We start from the raw sequence: 7,182 nt of genomic DNA, 5'->3' as shown, positions 1-7,182 counted from the left end.
GATTCTCCTGTCTCAGCCTCCCAAGTAGCTGGGATTACAGGCATGCACCACCACACCCAGCTAATTTTTGTATTTCTAGTAGAGACAGATTTTCACCCTGCTGGCCAGGCTGGTATTGAACTTCTGACCTCAGATGGATCCACTCGCCTCAGCCTCCCAAAGTGCTGGGATTACAGGTGTGAGCCACCATGCCTGGCTTTATCAATGTTATATTTACTGAGGTTGGTAACTGTACTATGGCTATGGAAGAGAATATTCTTCGGAAATAAACACCGAAGTGTTTAGTAGTAAAGGGCCATGATATAGAGTATTTAGAGAGGAGAGGGAGAGAGCTGGGTAGATAAAAGACATGCAAAATGCTAACTATAGGTGGCTATGGTGTAAGGGAACAGGATATTTTTTGTAGTATTTTTATTCTTGTAACTATCTGTAAGTTTAAATATTGTCCAAATTAAAAAAAAAAATTAAAAAGAATACAACTCTTAAAGGGCCCACACATGCTGCTGTGATGCAGAGACCGTGGAGAGGAACGGGCAGGAACCGGCCACATTGTCAAGTGTCATTGTGATAATTCAGGTGAGAGAAGATGGTGGCTTAGACCAGGACGATGATAGGAAAAGGGACAGGGGGCATTCAGGTTCTGGATATGTCTTGAAGGTAGAGCTATTAGGATTTTCTGATTAATTCCACGTGGAGTTGAGAGAAAGAAAAGACGCAAGGGAGAGCCCCAGGTTTTCTGGCCGGAGCAGCTGGAGCTTGGAGTTGTTGGTAACTGGGATGGAGAATCGGAGGGAGATGCAGGTTTGAAGTGGGAGACTGAGAGTCCACTTTTGGATGTGGGCCTGGGTAAGTGGATTCACGGAACATATTATCTAATTTTAATTAAGCTGAAGGGCATAAAGTGGATACTTAGCTTTGAAAGATTTCTACGAGGTAACCGCAAATCAAAGATAAACTGAATACTACAAGTGAAGGTGAATTTCCAAAATATTGCAGTTTGGATTGGTGAGATTTTTTTTTTTTTTTTTTTTTGAGGTGGAGTTTCGCTTTTGTTGCCCAGGCTGGAGTGCAATGGCGCGATCTCAGCTCACCGCAACCTCTGCCTCCTGGGTTCAAGCAATTCTCCTGCTTCAGCTTCCTGAGTAGCTAGGATTACAGGTATGTGCTACCATGCCTGGCTAATTTTTTGTATTTTTAGTAGAGATGGGGTTTCTCCATGTTTGTCAGGCTGGTCTTGAACTCCCAACCTCAAGTGATCCACCCACCTCAGCCTTCCAACGTTCTGGGTTTACAGGTGTGAGCCACCATACCTAGCGGTTGGCGAGATTCTAAGAATGGTGAGTAATACTCTTCTTCATTTAGATCTGTGTATATTTGTAAGGGGGTCTCTTCCTGTGATGCCAACCTTACATTGATGATTGGAATATGCTGAATTTAAAATCAGACCCCAGAATAACTGTAATACAAGATGTTAAGCCAGTATTTTTTTTTTTTTTAAAGATGGGATTTCACCATGTTGCTCAGGCTGGTCTTGAACTCCCGACCTGAGGTGATCTGCCTACCTTGGCCTACAAAGTGCTTGGATTACAGGCGTGAGCCACCACGCCTGGCCTAAGCCAATATTTTTAAATATAATGAAGCATATTCAATCACATTGCTCTTGTCAAAAAGAGCAAAAGTCTTTTATTATTATATTGTATACAATTTGTTATTATAGAAATAAAGAATATATTTATTTTGTCTTTAATTCAAAATGGATATTCACTTAGATATTGTTTTTTGTGTTTTTTCTGTCATATGACCAATAATTCAGTCATGTCACTTAACGACATGGACATTTTGTGACAAATGCATTGTTAGGTGATTTCGTCAGCATGTGAACATCATCAAGTGTTATTTACACAATCTAAATGGCATAGCCTTTTGCTCCTAGGCTATAAACCTGTAGAGTATGCTATTATACTGAATATTGCAGGCAATTGTTACACAATGGTTACACAGTATTTGGGATCAGAGTATATGTGGTCACATACTGTGATCACAGTTTTATATGTGGTCACAGTTTTAAAATGTTTATCCTCTTTGAAACTCCTTTTATGATTTTATCCTGAAGAAATAAAGATATAATAAGTATTTTGTACTAAGTTGATCATTGCAACATTTATTATAATGATGAAAGATTAGAAATAACCTAAACATCTACCGGAAGAGCCCAGTGGATAAAAAAAAGAAAAAAAGAAAAAAAAAACCCTAAACATCTAGCATTTAAAAATGGTTAATATTGGGAAAATGAACTGAAATATAATGCAGTCTTTTCAAAATCAAGTTTCTGAAAATTTCACCAGATGGAGAAATGCAGATAATATGTTAATTAAATTCAGTATTAATCTCAATGTAAAATCTGTATTAATCTCCATGATGTTAAAAATGCATGGAAAAAAAAAAGCCTAGAAGAAAATATTCCCAAATGACAACAGCAGTCGTCTCTGAGAGTGAGATTATAGGAGATTCTTTGCTTTCTGGACCTCTATATTTTCATATTCCTTTCACTTTTTTTTCTGCAATGAGCATGCATTATTTTGTAATGTGAGAGAAAAAAGAAAGTAAAATACTGAGAAAATTATGACGTGCATTCCTGGCGTGAGTCAGGAGCTGAATTTTCATGTTTAAATTAGTTTCAGAAACACAGGAGTGGTATCTAGGCAACCTGCTTGGGAAATTATGTTCATTTCCATTGTTGCTGGAGTGTGCATGAGCGTCTCAAACAAAATGTAAGAGACGAACCTTTGCAAAAGCAGGCTCTGCTAAGGAAAAACAAGCTTTGCCACCCAATTTTGGTCACAGGGACTTGAGTCACTGTGACCCTGGAGGCCCCTAGGGGCCTGAGAATTTTTTTTCTTCTTCCTTTTTTTTTTAAATTCTTTTTTCCATCTTTCTTTCTTTTCTTTCTCTCTCTATTTCTTTCTCTCCCTCCCTCCCTCCCTTCCTTTTTTTTCCGCTTTCTTTCTTTCTTTCTTTTTTTTTTTTTTTNAAATAAGTGATTGATTGATTTTAATGAGGATTGCCATAGGTAAGTACAGTACATCAGACATTCAAGCCTCTGCATAAGGTGCAGGGAAACTGGGAGGGGAGGGAGGATCAAGCAAAACCCCCCACTCCATGACTTTGCTGAGAATCCAGGGCTGTAATTCAGGCTGTTGCAAGGCTTTACAAGATGGATTGTAGCTCACGATGTGAAAGGATTGCCTCATCATCATGTGAGCCATTTACTATTATTATAGACAATCCTGCTGCGCCAAAGGGCTTTTAATCAAAAGGAAGCACTGAAAAATAGAATCAGGGCTGAGAAACCCTTGTCCCAGCCTGATGAGCTGTGGAGGATGGGCTGAGTTAAGAGTATTTTGTAGCCTCAAGGGAGATGCGTTCTTCGCTAAGGGTTTGCAGAAGGTGCAGAAGGTATTGTTCTCAGCCCACGGTGTGTGTTTTGTCGACCTTGAGTGCGTTTTTCAGCAAGAAGGAAAGGCATTTTGCCTGATAAATGGAATCAGAGCTCAGTCTCTAGCTCCCAGGCCCCCTAGCGGTTGTCTTTTGCAATTAAAAAGATGAAGTGACTTGAAGTCAGCAGCAGGCGCTTTGGGTAATGATCGCAGGTGACTAGAGTGTGCCTTTGAGGCTGGCTCCCCCGGACTTCATCAAAGCTCAGGGGAAAAGCCTTGAAAATCAGGAGCTCCAGAGGGACAGACACATTTCCTCACAGAACGTGGGAGAGGAAGGCAGGAACCTTCCAATGTGGATGGTGAAGAGCTTGTTCTGTGGCCAAACTTCTGAACCAATGTCCTAGAATCCATGGATGTGCCTCATGGGTCTGCCCACCGCTCCTTTAAAATGACAGACCCCTGGAAGGTAAATGAAGAGGGGGACCAGCGTTGACTGCCTCTCCTTATATGGTAGCTCTGGAGGGAAGGCCCTTCTCTTTTCATCTTGTACTCCACAGCTTATCAAAAGGGCTTAGCATAAGTAGACTCCACAGATGTCTGTGGTCTGAATACTATATGGAGCTTATGGGATACATAATATTATTCCCTTCACCCAGGTGGAAACTGAGGTGCAGAGAAGATTTTTTAAAAAATCCCTGAGATCTCTAACTAATAAATGTCAGAACAGAAACCCCAGTCCCAAATTCCAAAGGCTTTCTTTCTACCAAGAGTCACCCCCATGCCTCCACCATGCCCTCCATCTTGCTGGTCCAGTCTGTCCAGTGAGAGCCTTGTTTCTGGTCTCTGCCTCCTATGGATCAGTCCACCCTGGAGGCCCAACCCTTCTTTCCCTTCTCTGAACTTCCGGTCCAAACCTCTCATTTGGCAATGAGTCATGCCTTTAAGGAATAGTTGGCAGGGTGCAGTGGCTCATGTCTGTAATCCTAGCATTGTGGGAAGCTGAGGTGGGCAGATAGCTTGAGCTTAGGAGTTCGAGACTAGCCTGGACAACTTGGTGAAACCCCTGTATCCAATTAAAAAAAAATTAGCTGGGGGTGGTGGTGGCCCCCTATGGTCCCAGCTCTCTGGAGGCTGAGGTGGAAGGATCGCTTGAGTCCAGGAGGTAGAGGTTGCAATAAGTTGAGATTGCATCACTCCACTTCAGTCTGGGTGACAAAGCAAGACCCTGTTAAAAAAAAAAGGAAAAAGAAAGAAAGAAAGAAAAAGAAAAAAAGAAATAGTCTTTTTGCTTGCATTACTTTTTTTTTGAGATGGAGTCTTGCTCTGTCTCCCAGTCTGGAGTGCAGTGGCACAATCTTGGCTCATTGCAACCTCTGCCTCCCAAGTTCAAGTGATTCTTTCCTGCCTCAGAGATCAAGACCAGTCTATGGTGAAGCTCCATCTCTACTAAAAATACAAAAATTAGCTCGGTGTGGTGGTGGACACCTGCAGTCCCAGCTACTCAGCAGGCTGAGGCAGGAGAATTGCTTGAACCTGGGAGACGGAGGCTGCAGTGAGCCGAGATTGTGCCATTGCACTCCAGCCTGGCGACAGAGTGAGACTCCGTCTCAAAAAAAAAGAAAAGCAAAAAGAAAAATAGCTATGTGGGATGGCAGGTGATGCATCTGGTGAGGAAGGCAGGGCTGAGAGTGTGAAGAGCCTCCCAAGCCATGATTTAGAGCAGGGCCTTCATCCTGTGGGTAATGGGGGACATGGAAGGATTTCAGATGGTTAGGGGAGTATAACATGATCAGAGTCCAAAACATCAATGTAACAGCAATATGAGAGGGGACTAGAGGAACAGGAGACTGAAGGAAGAAGGACCAGTCCCGAGATGGTTTTCTTCTTTCTTTCTTTTTTTTTTTTGAGGTGGAGCCTCGCTCTGTCATCCAGGCTGGAGTGCAGTGGTGCGATCTCTGCTCACTGCAACCCCTGCCTCCCGGGTTCAAGCAACTCTCCTACCTCAGCCTCCTGAATAGCTGGGATTACAGGCGCATACCACCACGCCCAGCTAATTTTTGTATTTTTAGTAGAGACGGGGTTTCACCATGTTGGTCAGGCTGGTCTTGAACTCCTGACCTCGTGATCTGCCTGCCTCAGCCTCCCAAAGTGCTGGGATTACAGGCGTGAGCCACCACACTGGGCCAAGATGGTTTTCAATAGTCTAGAAATACTACCTTGTAGAGTGTTGGGGAGTTGAGAGGGATGGTGTGGGTTTAGCTGACAGGACTGATGGAGCCTGGTGGCAGATGGAATGTGATAGTATGTGAGGGAAATCTGGGGCAACTGCCAGGATCTGGCATGGGGGACTGGGGAATGGTGGCTCCATTCACCAAAACTAGGAGCCCATGGCAGGACAGGGGAAGATGGTGAGTTGCACTTTGGCCACATCTGAAGTGCTGTGGGACCTCCATGGAGAGCTGTCTAGGAAGCGATTGGTATGTGAGAATCTGAGCTCTGGGAAGATGCTGGTTTCGGATGTAAAAATGCTGGATCAAGTTTCTCTCTCTATAGACATTCAATAAACATTGTTTTGAGTAGCGAGCGAATTAAGGATTACAGGGCACTGGGAAAACAGAAGGAAGTTGCAATGTAAATGTGGATGCTTTTACAGTAATGGACTGATGGTTGCAGAAAAGCTCCAGCTAAATAACACTAATTTTTCAGCTATAAATAAACCTGCCTCTGCAGTTGGGGTTTTCAGTTACGCAGGAAAAAGAAGCGCAGCCATGGAAACGCGGAAGAGAGCTGCACAGAGGGCACATCGTGCCTGCAGGGCAAAAATGTTAGCACGTTCCTGCCAAAATGGATGACGAAGTTTAGTCTGATCTGGTGGAAAAGAGATGGGAGTCTAATGTCCCGGGTTCAAGTATGAGTTGGGTGTCTGTAATAGGTTATCAGACATGACGCGCATGTTTGCTATCTGCTTTTAGAGACGTCATCACTGTTTTAAGCTTTTTATGTGCATCACCTCATTCAGTCCTCAGGACGACCTCATGGTAGAGCCTTTGTTCTGCCCCCTTTAGAGATGAGTAAACGGAACGCGGAGAGTTTAAACAACTTTCCCAAAGCCAGGCGCTATGGCTCACGCCTGTAATCCTAGCACTTTGGGAGGCCAAGGTGGGTGGATCATCTGAGGTCAGAGGAGTTTGAATCCAGCCTGGTTAACATGGTGAAACCCCGTTTCTACTAAAAAACACAAAAAAATTAGCTGGGTGTGGTGGTGCACGCCTGTAATCCCAGCTACTCGGGAGGCTGAGGCAGGAGAATTACTTGAATCCAGGAAGCAGAGTTTACAGTGAGCCAAGATCATGCCATTGCACTCCAGCTTAGGCAATAAGACTGAAACTCTCTCAAAAAAAAAAAAAAAAAAAAAAAAAAAAAAAAAAAAAAAAAAAAAAAAAAAAAAAAAAAAAAAAAACAAACAACTTTCCCCAGGCTGCCAGCTAACAAGTGGCAGTTCCAAGATCCAGAGAGCCTGAACCCAGAATTCTTCAGGGACTCTTCACTCCTCCTAACTATGCTATGCTGCCTTTCCATGCAAAAAGTTAGGAAATATCACTTTGTACATCTTTCATTTTCTTATCAGTTCATGTAAAGAGCAATGGGCATAATTTATTTTAAGGAAGGCCTAAATGATAGATGTGTATTTTATTTTATTTTTTTTAATTTTTAAATTTTTTCTCAACTTTTTTTTTTTTTTTTT

At 42.7% G+C, this 7,182-nt stretch overlaps 1 long non-coding RNA gene across 1 annotated transcript in view; it reads left to right on the top strand.

The window, feature by feature from the left end:
* Positions 1-3,326: 3,326 nt before the first annotated feature.
* Positions 3,327-7,182, top strand: part of LOC119468405 — a 13,667-nt gene continuing 9,811 nt past the window's right edge. Inside the window, exon 1 of the long non-coding RNA XR_005197080.1 lies at positions 3,327-3,903. This is a non-coding gene — a long non-coding RNA (uncharacterized LOC119468405). The remainder of the gene's footprint in view (positions 3,904-7,182) is intronic.

This window comes from Cebus imitator, unplaced genomic scaffold (assembly GCF_001604975.1).
Source record: "Cebus imitator isolate Cc_AM_T3 unplaced genomic scaffold, Cebus_imitator-1.0 Scaffold425, whole genome shotgun sequence".
NCBI lineage: Eukaryota > Metazoa > Chordata > Mammalia > Primates > Cebidae > Cebus > Cebus imitator.
Note: the sequence above shows the minus strand (reverse complement) of the source record. Positions and strands in the feature narration are given on the sequence as shown.